The sequence below is a fragment of the Ailuropoda melanoleuca genome, chromosome 9, assembly GCF_002007445.2.
Source record: "Ailuropoda melanoleuca isolate Jingjing chromosome 9, ASM200744v2, whole genome shotgun sequence".
In the NCBI taxonomy this organism is placed as follows: domain Eukaryota; kingdom Metazoa; phylum Chordata; class Mammalia; order Carnivora; family Ursidae; genus Ailuropoda; species Ailuropoda melanoleuca.
This window is the reverse complement of record NC_048226.1, coordinates 31,357,445-31,370,872: the sequence shown is the minus strand read 5'-3', so window position 1 is coordinate 31,370,872 and position 13,428 is coordinate 31,357,445. Positions and strand designations below refer to the sequence as shown.

General features: G+C 41.1%; 1 protein-coding gene across 6 annotated transcripts in view; it reads left to right on the top strand.

The window, feature by feature from the left end:
• Positions 1-13,428, top strand: part of PLAG1 (PLAG1 zinc finger) — a 52,399-nt gene that overhangs the window by 24,054 nt on the left and 14,917 nt on the right. For 3 of the 6 annotated variants that reach the window (XM_034668091.1, XM_034668086.1, XM_034668087.1), the window contains exon 2: positions 9,326-9,429. The exons of the other annotated variants lie outside the window; for them this stretch is intronic. The gene's annotated coding sequence lies outside the window, so the exon portion shown is untranslated. The remainder of the gene's footprint in view (positions 1-9,325; positions 9,430-13,428) is intronic. 6 annotated transcript variants of the gene reach the window in all.

Here is a 13,428-nt window from a genome sequence, read left to right as displayed (position 1 = left end):
CCGCACAGCACCAACCTGATGTTCCTCAAGCTCATCAGCCTGGGGTTCATATGCCTGCCCTCACTCACACCATTTCGTCTGTTGCAATGTTCTTACCTCCTTTTGCCCACTTGGCCAGTGCCAGTTCATCCTTGAAAATTGTGCCCAGCTGTCCCCTCCTGTGTGAGGCAATGTTAATTTCTGTCTTCTCTGTCCTCTGCCTGTGTGTTGTATGGTCTTTGGTCAGCATCCACACATTGCCTGTCCTGTACCTACTCTTGTGCTCTGGGTCCCATTGCTGCTAATCCATTATCCTTTCTCCACCTGAACCTATCAGCATGTAAACATGCCAGCCTCTGCCATCTTAGAAACGAACACAGGGACAGAAAACTCTCTCTTTTCTATACCTTCCCCTTCAGCTGATACCATTTCTCCAAAGAGTGTTGAGCCTCTGATTTCTCACATGGTGCTCCTTCCTCAACCTCAGCATTCCATGCTAGTTCCTCTATCCCCTGACATAGGTTTTTCCAGGATTACGAAAAGCCTACATGTCTCCAAAGCAAGAGGGAGTAGAATTTAGTTCTTATCATAACCACTGTCTCCAGGAAATTCTCTCTTCCTTTTGCTTTTCTGACAATACAGCGGCCTGGTTTTTCCCCCCTATTCCATGGCCTTCCTTCTCCCCTTACACTGGCCCATCTGCTCTGTCCATTCTGAAAGTAGTAGAGTTCCTCCTTTTGCCTATCTCCACGCTCCTTCAGCTAAACACCTGTGTGTCGTGAGCGGTCTGGCTCCTATGTCTCCGTCACAGGCCACTGTCCACTGTCATCCTTCCCCTGTTCTTCAAAGCCTGTGCTGGTTTTCCCTAGTCTGTTAAAGACGCTGCCAGGGTCTTCGTGTTATTGGCGTTCCTCAACATTAGTAGAACTCTTGAGTGCCACTGGCTGTGGCATGTGCTTTGCATGTGATAGCAGATGCCATCTATCCCTTGTAGCAACCTCTAGGGTTTGATGATCTCCCTTTTCAGCTGAGGAAACTGAGGCTGCAAAAAGGTCAGTCATTTCTTAGGCACAGCATCGCAGCTGGCCCACTTGTCCCCCTAACCCCCAGACAGGATTGATTCCACAGGCGCAAGTGAGTCTGACCTCGCCCACAAAAGTGCCTTTTCCCTTGGTGCTCTGCTTCCTTCAGCCTCCTTCCCCCTCAGCCTGCCTTTCTGCAACCTCATTTCCCACTCCCTTCCTGAAGCCATTATCGGCTCCAGGTGAGGAAGAAATAACTGCACCTGCCACAGTCCACATGCTCCACAAGCCCTGCCCTCATCCCTGTTCCTCCTCAGGGGGCTGCACCTCACCTCCCCAACCCCCCCCCACCACCATGGCTTCTGTCTCTCCACTCACCATTTACTTGGCTCTTCCTTCCCAAACTTTTCACCTCCAAAGCTTGAATGAATCTTTCATCTCTAGGAATTCCCATTATTCTTAATCTACACTTATTTTAGAGCATTTTCTACCTTCTATTTTGTGTTACCAGTAATTGTGAAGATTCTTTTGAGATATCTCCCCTTCTAGATTACACGCTTTTTGGTGGTAGGACCAGTGTCTGATTCACCTTTTTGTTTTCCATTATAGCTGAATTAAATAATGGAAAGCTATTTATCCAAAATTTATTTTTAGAGCCCATTCCAAGAGCCTCTGTGCTCAGGTGGGGAGACCGTAATGGTATATTGAGGAAGACGAACTTGCTAGACATGACCACAAGATGGCACAGTGACTGCAGTGTCCTGGTATCTGTTGAGGGTGGGCCAAGAGAGGAAAGAAAAAAAGGTGTTCTTGATTGCCGGATACTCAAGGGAAACCCAGGAGAATTTTCAAATTTAAAGTATTCAGTCAATTCCTAATCATTCACAAAGGTAATCAAGTAGGTTGGGCAACTGTTTTCTTCCCCAGATCCATTCGGCCAATAGAATGGAAACCTTCCCTCCCTCCCTCTTTACTCTTTCTCCTCCTATTCCTTCAACAAATAACTGAGTGCCTCTGTGTGCAACCACTGTTCTAGATATTAGGGACACAGAAATGGACAGTAAAAAGGAAGATCTCCACTGTGATGCAGCTGATTCTGTAGTCTTCACTGAGATTCAGTGGACGATATTAGAGACAGATCCAAGAGTTTCCTTGCTGTTTTTGTTTTTGGTTTTTTGTTATTCCTGACATCACTTTTCCCCCTCTTGTGTGGCATGGATTGATCTGTAGCTTTGTGTTATCCAAATGAGTTTCAGTTTAAAATGCAAAAGTACCACCAGTCAGTGTATTGTTGTGACCAGTTTGGTTTTGGCCATGATTTTCTGTGCCCTTCTATCTTGATTAAGGTATCCCAGTTAATCAAGAATTGACTGTGTTCTCTTTGCAGTTAGAAATACTGAGGCTCCGGAAGGTCAAAACATGCATATTGCATGGATAAATACGTGGAAAAATACATACTCATGTCTCTGTATCATTCATTACCTCATGATCAAGATCAATACCAGTCAAATTCTTCAAGAGAAAACAAGCAAGTCCAGTATTATGGCAGGTGCCTATAGATAAATTTGACATAAACTGTGTCGTTGCCAAAGGTAAATGTTTGCCAAGGTGGACCCAATGTAAATTTATTTAGTTCAAATTGCATCTAGTGTTTAGAAACATTTCTTCTGCAAGAGGAAAACAAGAGTGTAAAAGTAATACAAGTATGATCATTTGGAAATCTCAGAAATCACACACTGCTTGTTTTAAAACTGTGAGAAGTACTGCGTACTGCAGCAGCCTCGTTTGTGATGTGTCGTGGTTGAGCACTGATTTTTTTCCCAGTATTGGATCTCCATCGCCTCCCTGTGTACCTGATCCCCCACCAGCCTGGCTCTGCAAGACGTGATTCATTTTCATGCTCTTCTTGCCAACCCTTGCTTTAGTTTCAGGAGGATGGGGTAGGGGATTAATCCGAGATGCCATGTGAAAGACATGCCCATGGCATGGAATTTTGGTTTACGTTTCGTGTACTTCAACGGAGTACATGTTTTCCCTAATGTATAGCTGTTTTCTCTGATTTTTAGTATTGTTAATATTTTTGGAAGCGCAATATAATCTCCTCCCACAGTTAAGCCGTAGGCAGGGGTCAGTCCATCCCTGGATGGTCATAATCACATATTACCAAATTACCATTCAGTTCAGCACACAAAATGACTGTTGGCTCCACATGGATGGGTTTTGTTTTAGCTGTGAGTTGGGGTTATCTGTGACTCTGACCACCATAAAATTTAAGGTGCACACACCACCTATGTCTCAGAGATGAGAGAATCAAAAGTACAGTACTTACCAAGCGTCACTCTTCCTCTTCCTCTTGTATCACACGTGCACACCGCCTTCTCTACGTGGAATATTGCCATTGTTTGTCCTTCAAAGATTCTCTTGGGTGTGATTCTATAGGAGCCTGGGCCAGGGGAAAAAAAGTCCAAACCCCTTATTTTTAAGTGGACATCAGGCCATTGTGGGGGGGGGGTGGCCTGAGTAACACACTGAGTATAATAGCTTTGCATTTGAATCCTCAGAACTCTGCCAGAGACTGGATATACATGACCCCATTTACTTTTCACCACAAGCTAAGTATCTATTCCCATCTTGCAGGGCAAGATGCTGAACAGAGATTAAATTGACCAAAGTTGCGCTCACGGATGCTGAACAGGGATTAAATTGACCAAAGTTGCGCTCATGGTAAGGCTCAGGCGGGATTCAAACACTGTTCTGATTCCCAAAAAGCAAGCCTTGCCTCCACACATTGTTGTTACCTGTAGTGCTCTAGGCTCTGTGATTTGGTGTGTTTGTGTAGTGAGGCCCTCTCCAAGTCCGAGTCGCACAGGAGCAGTGTAAAGACAGTTGCCAGAACTATACGGGATAGGATTATGGACCGGTTAGGATTATGGGCCGGCAGCCTTTCTGTAATTTGTGTCCCTCTCAGAGTGGGGCAGGGGGAGCTAGCAGGGGTGTGGCCTGCAGTAAAGAAGGGGCTGCGCCAGGTTCTGGTTGAGGCTTCAAGAAAGAGGACCCTGAGGCCTCACAGTGACAGATTTAAACCCCCTTTTGTTAATTACCTGTCAGCAAACACTGCAAAGGACTAAATGAGTTTATAATTCCGGAAGGTAAAATTTCGGTGAAAAAAAATTACCCTAAATAAAAACTGAAAGGAGAATCTCCACTTAATTATGTTTCAGAAAGCAACAAAAGCACACAAAGATTGGTGGTTTTCTGAATTATCTCAAAACATGGCTGGGGATGGGAGTAGGGGGAGCAAATTGTACAGGTACCTACATTTAGGATAATTTGTAAATTATCAGTATAATTTAAAATTTTTCAGCCCTTGGTAACATGACTCATATAAGGCCCCTCCACCCGTCGCCAGTCTCTTAGCTGCAGTCTGTCTTTCGCTCTGGCTCCAAAAATAACGAATTGCCTCAAGTTACCCCGACCCACTCTACAATTTCTGACTCCCACTACCTGCCCAAGGTTGGCTAGTACTTGTTCTTTTGTTATCTTGGCTGTAGTGTAACTTCATTTATTTTTTTTTCAATTTTTTCAAAGGCAGACCTACCAATTAACATGGCACTTCTTTCTTTTTAAGGCTACTACTAATTAACATATTTAAAAGGTCCATACAGAGGCTTCATTGAATCCCTACAGTGGGTGCTTCCTTTGGTATTTGATAAATGGAACTTATCCCAGAACTCTGTATTATTTGTAGGTCTCAGTTCCAGCTAGAGTGTATTCCTGGAGCCTTTACATCATCTAGTGTGAGGAGCCAGTCTATAAAGCAACAGGTGAGCTGCACTGGCTTCCTCCAGGGGCAACAGCTGAGAATGTGACTCTGAAAACTGCCTAGACAGAGCCTTTCTAGTAAGCACTGAATGTGACTCTTGCATTTAAGCCAATATTCCTCTTTTTCTTTTTTTTCCCCCCTGTGAATGTGAAGGAAAGATTTTAGTCATTTTGAGTCATTGCCCTTTTAAAGGATTTTAGTTTATCAGTTCACAGAAAGTGGTTTGGGTTTTTCGTTTTGGTTTGTTTTTGTTTTTTGGCACACTTCAGGAAATTCGTATGAAGATTTGTCATCATCATTAATTTTGTTTTTCTCAATATGAAAACTTGGACTTTTTTCCCCTAGCTTTATTGAGGTACGATTGATACTTAATAAACTGCAGACATTTAAAGGGTATAATTTGCCAAGTTGTGACATATGTCCACATCCCTAAAACCTTCACCACAACCAACATAGTGAACATAACCATCATTCCCAGAAGTTTACTCATGTCCTTTGGTGAGCTGTCCTTCCCAATACCCCCTTCCCGTCCCCAGATAACCACTGAACTGCTTCCTGTCACTATAGATTAGTTTGCATTTCCTAGAATTCTATATAAATGGAATCATTTAATATTTACTCTTTTTCTGTCTGACTTCTTTAATTCAGAGTAATTATTTCGAGGTTCTTCCATGTTGCTGTGTGTGAACAGTTCATTCCTTTTTACTGCTGATTAGTAGTCCATTACATGAATCTACTACAACTTGTTTACCCATTCACATATTGAGGGGCATTTGGGTTGTGTCTGATTTTCTTACTATTACAAATAAAGCTGGCATGAATATTCATGTACAAGCCTTTGTATAGATACGTGTGTTCATATCTCCTGGGTAAACATAGGTGTGAAATGGCTGTGTCATATGGTATACACATGCTTAATGTTTTAAGAAACTGCCAGACTTTTAAAAAGTGATGTTATTATTTTTACCTTCTTGCCAGTGGTAGGAGTTCCATTTGCTTTACATCCTCACCAGTACTTGATCCAGTCAGATTGGCCAGTGTTTTTCATTTTAGTCGTTCTAGTAGGTAGATGGCGGTATCTCACTGTGGTATTCATCTGCATTTCTGTAATGACCTATGATGTTGAGCATCTTTTAATGTGCTTATTTGCCATCCGTATATCTTCATTGGCAAAGTGTCTATTCAGATATTTTCCCATTTTTCAACTGAGTTGTTTTCTTACAGTTGAGTTTTGGAAGTTCTTAATATATTCTAGGTACAAGTTCTTTATCAAATCTATGGTTTGCAAAGATTTCCTTCTAGTGGCTTGTCTTTTCGTTTTTTAAACATGGTCCTTTGAAGAGCAGTTTTCAGTTTTGATGAAATCCAGTTTATCAGTTTGTTATTTTATGGGTTGTGCTTTCAATGTTGTAGCCAGGGAATTTTTGACTAACTGAATGTCACAAGATTTTTGTCTGTTTTCTTCTAGAATTTTTATAGTTTTAGGTTTTATATTTGTGTCTCTGATCCATTTGGAGTTAAATACGTATATTGTGTGAGGTATGGATTCAAGTTATTTTTGTTGTTGTTAATGGACAACAAACTCTTACATTATTTGAAAAACCTTTCTTATTGGTAAAATTTTTTTTAATATAGAAGTAGGACATTTGTAAAATACAGAATATAAAGTCTACATCTTGGTGATCTTTAAAAATAACTTACCTAGATATATTTAAGGGTATTATAGGAGCAGTTCTAAGTGTGTACTTTACAAAATTGGAATTATAGTATATTCTGTCTCTTAAAAATTTTAGCATTATATCAGTGTTTTCCTGTCTGATTTAATATTCTTTAAATGCATGGTTTTTAATGGCTACATAGTTATTCTGTCATATAGACATATACTTTACCCCTTTTATTAGACATTACCAGTTTTTATTCTTAAAATATACTTTGAACATGCTTATACTTAAATCTTTGTTTTTCACCTTTTTTTTTTTTGCTTACATTTAGAAATTTATCAGGCCAACATTCATGAACATTTAAAACGCTTTGATTACATATTTCCACAATTGAGTCCAGAAAGTTTTAACAGTTTACACTCCCACCAGCAACTACTAACAAACTTTAATTCTTATGGCAAATTTTGTTGTTGTTGTTGTTGTTTAAAGCATTAGGGATGCTCGGGGACACCCTGTCTTGTTCTCCACAGCATCTTTCTAACCTTCACTCTGGCCAAGTGCCTTGCTCCCCCTCATTCTCCTCATATGACCCTTCTACTTGGCACTGGCAAAGTTAAGCAAACTCCTTGCATATCTTGCCTCTTTTGCCAAAACATTTATGGGTCGAACATACATTTCTCCCAGGTCAGTAAAGAAGCCCCTTTTCTCATCTAAGATGAAAAGTTCTCCCTTTTCTCAGGCTCCCATTGTGCCCTGTTTCTCAGAATGCTCCATTTTTCTTCCCTGCCTCTTTACCCTCACTTAGCACAGAAGCCATCCCAGGTATTCCCCACCTGGCATCCTGAGTTCCCCCTCAGCTACCAGCCTGTCTTTTTCTTCTCTTCCAGTGCAAAGCTCTTCAGAAGAAAGCATCCTTTTGTTGGAAGTCACTTCCTTCTTGCTCAACTGACAATTCACATGGGAGTGTTTCTCCCTCCTCCTCCTTCCCCATTCTTGCCCTCCCTCCCACCCCACCCCACAGTCTTTCTTGCTGAAGTGTGGTGTCTTCATGCCTAAGTGGTAATCTCTAGGCAAGAATTTCAGGGTAGTTCTAGAATTCATAGTAGCTTTGTCTTTTTGTGGGGCTCACCATCTTTTTCTTCCTTCTCTTTGAAGCTCTGTCTCTGCCCATCCCCTCTTTAAATTAGAGTCGCTGTCACTAGACACCAACTTGAGTTAACCAGTAACTTGGTTTGAGTCTGTCTGTATAAGAGTGAGCCGCACAGCTCTGTCTACCTTCTTCCTCATCTCCTTTGTCACTGTGGTCATGCACTTAAGGACCTGTCCACTTTCCTCTAGGAAATGCCCATTTTTGCTGGTTTTCAGCTCTCTGCTTTAGACTACTTCAGCACCCAACTTCTGTATCTCATTCAAACAAGCACGCCCTATACCTTCTTCCCTCCTCCCGCCCCCTCCCACTGCCCTAAGTGCGTGTTCTCAGTGCTTCATAATTGCCCCACTTCTTGTCATTAGTACCTGAGTATACAACGTCCCAGCCACTTGGGATTCAGTGCACTTTTCTCATTTGAATCTTTACTATGTCTATAAACTACACGGCACCCCAGCCAGAGCATCATCTTAGAATCTGTAATCATCCGTGGTGCTCATCTCTGAGTTCTTCTGGCTAACTGGAGTGCCCCCCCCACACCCCCATGCCCACCCTTGCTTTATTGTACTTTCTTCAAGGTAAAAATCACCAAACTCCATTGTATTCTTTTCCTTTTCTGACCTTCTAAGGTACTCATTTATTTATACCATATAATAGTATTCTTTACTGTTGATTTGTTCTTCTAATATTACCTTATGAGGGCAACTTTTATTTTAATTAACAGGTGTATCACTTCAGTTGACATAGGGTATCTATCCCATGGCCGCAGCTGTCTTGGACACTCCTAGAAAACAGGGGCCATGCCTGTTTGCATCCCCAGTAATTTCAGATTGGTGCCATATGTAATAGGTGTTGGTAATATTTATTACATCGGTGTCAGCTACTTATCTTAATAGAGCGGGTGCCACATGCAATCGAGCGTTGACTCTGGTCTGGGGAAATGAAGCAGATGACTTCTGCAGAGAACTCTCGGCAATCCCTTTTCTGTCTTGATTAATATGCATGGTAGCAGGTCTTCCTTACCTGTACCAACAGAACGAAGCTGTGGATAATCCAAAACCTTGAGTACTTCGGAGTACATGTTGGTGTTTCTTTGTGCATTGCTGAAGATGGACTTGCCTCCTGTGAACTCACTTTAAAATGAATAATAGTCTCATCATAATGACACACTCAGGAGCTGAGCAGTTGTCTGTCTGCTTACTCTGCCTCTACTTTGGGCCATTTCTGGTTCGCACCCTCGCCTGTGAACACATGATCACAGGGAAACACTAACCCTGTAGGGTTTCTCCAGGCTTTTGTTTAGAACAAGATCTACACCTCAAAAGGTTTTTCCAAAAACTGTTATATAGAGAAAATAGTGGATGTGTTTCAAATATAAATGAAGGAAATAAGCGGCAATTTTGAGGAATGACAATAAACTGGGAGTAATATTTGAATAAAAATATGAAAAATCTAGATTAGTTGTGATTAAGGGGGGAAATATATAAATCTAGGGATATCGATTTATTTACTTTTCACTTTTCAGTGTACTGTAAATATTGTGTTTCACATTTGTTTCTAATGGGAATTGAGATAGATTTTCCGATAAAGTATGAAAATATGATAATGAATAAAAACCAATTTGGCTCATATGCCATTAACCAGATTGGGTTGCACTTTTGGAATTTCAAACTAACTCTTCTTTTCTTTTTAGGTTGCCTCTTGGTGCTGCATTGGCCGTATTTGGCACCCAGAATGCTTCATTCTGTGATGGTCTATTAATAAGGTTACCTTGTAGAGTTTGGAGCAGGGCCTCAGGTAGGTGGCTTTTATCATTATATGGCATGGCTTTCAAAGTGATCCATTATTTCAGCTTCTGAATAATTTAAGATATCATATTAAAAGCTTTGAAAAGCATGCCACATAATAAGCATGCCACTTACTATTTTAAGGTCTATCAATATGGATTGTGTTCAGCAGGACTTTATTAATAGTTATAATCTAATGGAAGGATTGAAATACTGGCAGTGAGCAGTCTTCCTTACTTTGGGGACAAAATGCATAGCTGCCATAAAAGCTTATTTGTTCATTTTCCCCAAATAGCCCACAGATGAACTCTTAAGCTCTTTCTCCGAATTTTGCTCAGAGTGACAGACTATCCCATGTTACTGCTATGTCTTCTTCCTGTCTACTGGGAGGGATCTGATGAACTGTGGGCAGGTGGGGAGGGCTGCTCGCTCTGCTTGCTGGGATGGGGCAGATGCTAGGATAAGGAGCTCTGTGGGACAAGAGCAGTTTGCTAGCCTTGTTGGATAGGGGACACACTCCAGCATCTGGACTTCCCAGACTGTAGGTGCAGCTCAGTGGCACAGAATTGAGATGTAGCGATACTTGGAAGTCCAGGCACCCATGGATGTGGGACCAGGTAAGTCTGTCAGCAGGACTTCACACGCAGGACCGAGGTTTAGAGGCCAGGACCCTCAGCCCTAGGGAAGACAGAATGGTATGAACAAAGATGGCTGTGCCAATTGCCAGAGGATGGGCTTAAGGTCATAAATTCCACTGAGGTCAGTCAGGGGCCCAGCCCTGGGGAAAGGAGGACAGAGGCTGAGAGGCAGGCAGGGTCCCACAGTATACATGAACAGAGCTTTATAATCAAACAGAAGGTACATAAACTTATCTGGCTAAAATTCCTAATTGCAGTATTCTCTGAAGATTAAGCATTAAAATCTAGTTAGCGTAAATTTATAATCATTTGCATATTTGTGTAGTCAATTTTTAAAAGATGTTAATGGTTTTCCAGTGTTATGGATTATGGATTTTTTTCCTTTTCTACTTCATTGTCGTTTTTGAACTACTTTTTGATGAAACTGTTTTAGCAGCTGGAAAAAAGAAAAAAGCCTTTCATTCCTTTTATGGCGCCAACTACATTTATATAGATTTTCTCCTTTTTAATTTCTCTTGTATCAGTAATCCCTCAGACATTTTCTCTGATATTTTCAGCGTCATCCTCACATTTTAATTTCCCATGAAGAACGTCCTCTTTCAAGATTTTGAATGTTACTTTGTTCCTTTTTCTTTCCTATAAAACTTCATTGGTATTTCCAAACAATAAGTTGTAATGGATGCAGGCTTCATGCACTTAAGGAGCTGTGGAATAGAACATTTGAAACCAGACATGTTCTGAAAATCCAGGGCGACTGGGTGCACCCCGCCTCTGCCTCCCTACCTGTCGGGTCACCTGTGGGCCTCTGAGTAGTACATGCCCACGTGTTCCTAGCTTTCAGCATCCCCTGACAGAAACAGGAGAGTCCCCCAGGTGGTTGCGATGCTCCCCTAAGTTCCTCTTCTTCCGCCAAAGCAAACTAACAGCCTCATCCTACAGGGTTTGTCTTCTGAGCTTGCTTTATGCTGATTCGAAATTGCAGAAACACCAAAACATGTTTACCTGCTGTTTTGATATCTGAAATCCCTTATCAAGACTATAGTTATGTTCAACAAGTATTTACCAAATGTCTACTCATGCCAGGACACTGACCAGGTGCTGAGCATAGAAGGATGAATAATAGTCTCCCTGCAGATGAATTTAGAATCGCCGGGGGTAGGGGAGACAGGTCATTTCAAGGAGAGCTCCAGTCTGTATTAGAGGTAAAAGGTGCCCCGAGGGGTAAAGTTGTGAAGTTCTTTCTCGTTCAAGTAAAAGTCAGTCAAGGAATGTAATTATAAAATTTCTTGTTTGTGATGCCTGAGCGGTGTACATGTCCTCTGGAGGTGGAGGAGGGAGTGGCCGCCCCGACTTGACGTTTTTGCGTAGAACTGATCCTATTTACTCAACTGTATAGGAATATATAGAGGTGGTGGTTTCCAGAAGTGTTTGTGATCTGGACAGTCACATGGGCATAATTTAAGGACAGAGTAATGGCACATATAGAGCCTTCCCTGGATTGGGCTCTTTTTCATGATACAGTTTACTGCTGCTCAAGATTTTGCGCACACACACACACACACACACACACTTAACATTTGTATCTCCTCGTATACCACAGCGCTAGCCTGTATTTCAAGCACACTTTACTTTGAGGTGCTTCAAACTAATTCTCTGCATGAGCTTTTGTAACCACACAAAACTTTCTCTCCTCATCACTTTTGTTTGAATATGTACTGTTTCTGCCTTCCCATGTGGATTTGTAGGCAGATTCATTAGGAGTGCTTAGAGTGTTCAAACATGGAACCTAGATGATGCTGTGTTCATCATTTTAGTAGTATCAGGCAGTTAACCCTAGATGAATGGAGGCTTGTTCTCCAGGTGTTTGGGGTCCATCCGTGTAAACATTTTTAGAGTTGATGGCAGGCATTTTTGTTGTCACCTCGGGAATATAAGGAGTCAGTAGTCATAAAAACAGCCCCTCACAATTTGGGAAATAGGCAATTTTCAGATTGGGCTGACCTGTGAGTCACCTACTTTATACCTAGCCAGAGCACGGATATTTTGGAAATGTTTCGTGCCAAAAAACAAAGCCAGGAAAACCTCTAAAAAGAGTTAAAGTTTTGATTGAGCAGTCTTATTTGGTACTTGGTACTTTGTTCTCTCCCAAGCACCATTGCTTCCCTGGTGCACAGCTCCCCTCGCACATCCTATTTTTAAATACGGACTAAAATTGCCCCATGTGACAAAAATGGAAATACCTGGTATACCACCCATGTGTATTTTTTTAGCTTTTTATTTTGATGAGACTATACAGTCTTAGGGGAAGAATCCTCCAGGTAGTTGTTAAAAGGAAACGCTGACTTTCTAAGTTATGGATCATTGAAAGAGAGTTTTTAAGAGAGAAGGAAAAAATTTTAACATGACATTTATGTTCTATAAAATAAATAACCAATGAAAATATTTCAGAATTGGAAGATAAAATTTTATTGTCTCTTCCTTCTCTCTGGGTACTCTAGAAAATGTAATAAAACAGCCATACCCACGTTCAAGGTGGCCCAAAAGGAACATCCTAATTTTAGAGAGAGAACTGATGTTGGGATTTGTTCGTTCCACTTTGGAATCTGTTCACTTTCTCCTGTTGGTTCTTAAAAACAAATAGGTCTGCTTTTTCCCTTCACTTGTCTGTTGGTTTTTATTCTTTGTATATTAAACATAATAAGGCTTTCTACATATGAGTAAGACTTAATTTTCTGCTAAGTTTCAAAAGGCTTGTGCTAAAACTACATTTTAATGAGCTGCTCAAAAGTTGAAAACATCAAGTACAGTCATTCAAAACAGGCAGCCTTATTTTTACTAGTTTTACTATAACTTCTTTAGGAAAACAAGCACTGTAGTTTTCAGTATTTGGGGTACAAAATATGTTAATCAGGTACCTACTTACAGCTTGGGTGGGTCAAGCACAATTCCAGCTCTTTGCCCTGTCTCCTGCTTCTTTCTGTCCACTTGATCCCCATCTAACCATGTAGCCATCCAGCCATCCTGCTCTGTGCCAGGCATGGGTGCAGATTCCAGGCATAGTTTCACTTTAGCAGTTTTTATTAGGAATGGGAACTGGATCGATACTCTCTACTTGTACTGATTCCTTAACAATGGATCAATCCGAGAAGGCTTGTTTTCTGAAACAAAACAAATATTTTAGATTTTACGACAATTGCTATTGTTTTAATCTAAGACTTTACAAATAGCTGGTAAGTTTCAAAAATACCTTTCTAGTGGCTTAGTTTGTTGGACCAAATTGTATCCACACCATATTATTTTTTACTTGAACATAGATATGTATATTCTGTCCTGTGTCTGTTATGGTGATTGAGCAAGCCTATAGTTCATTT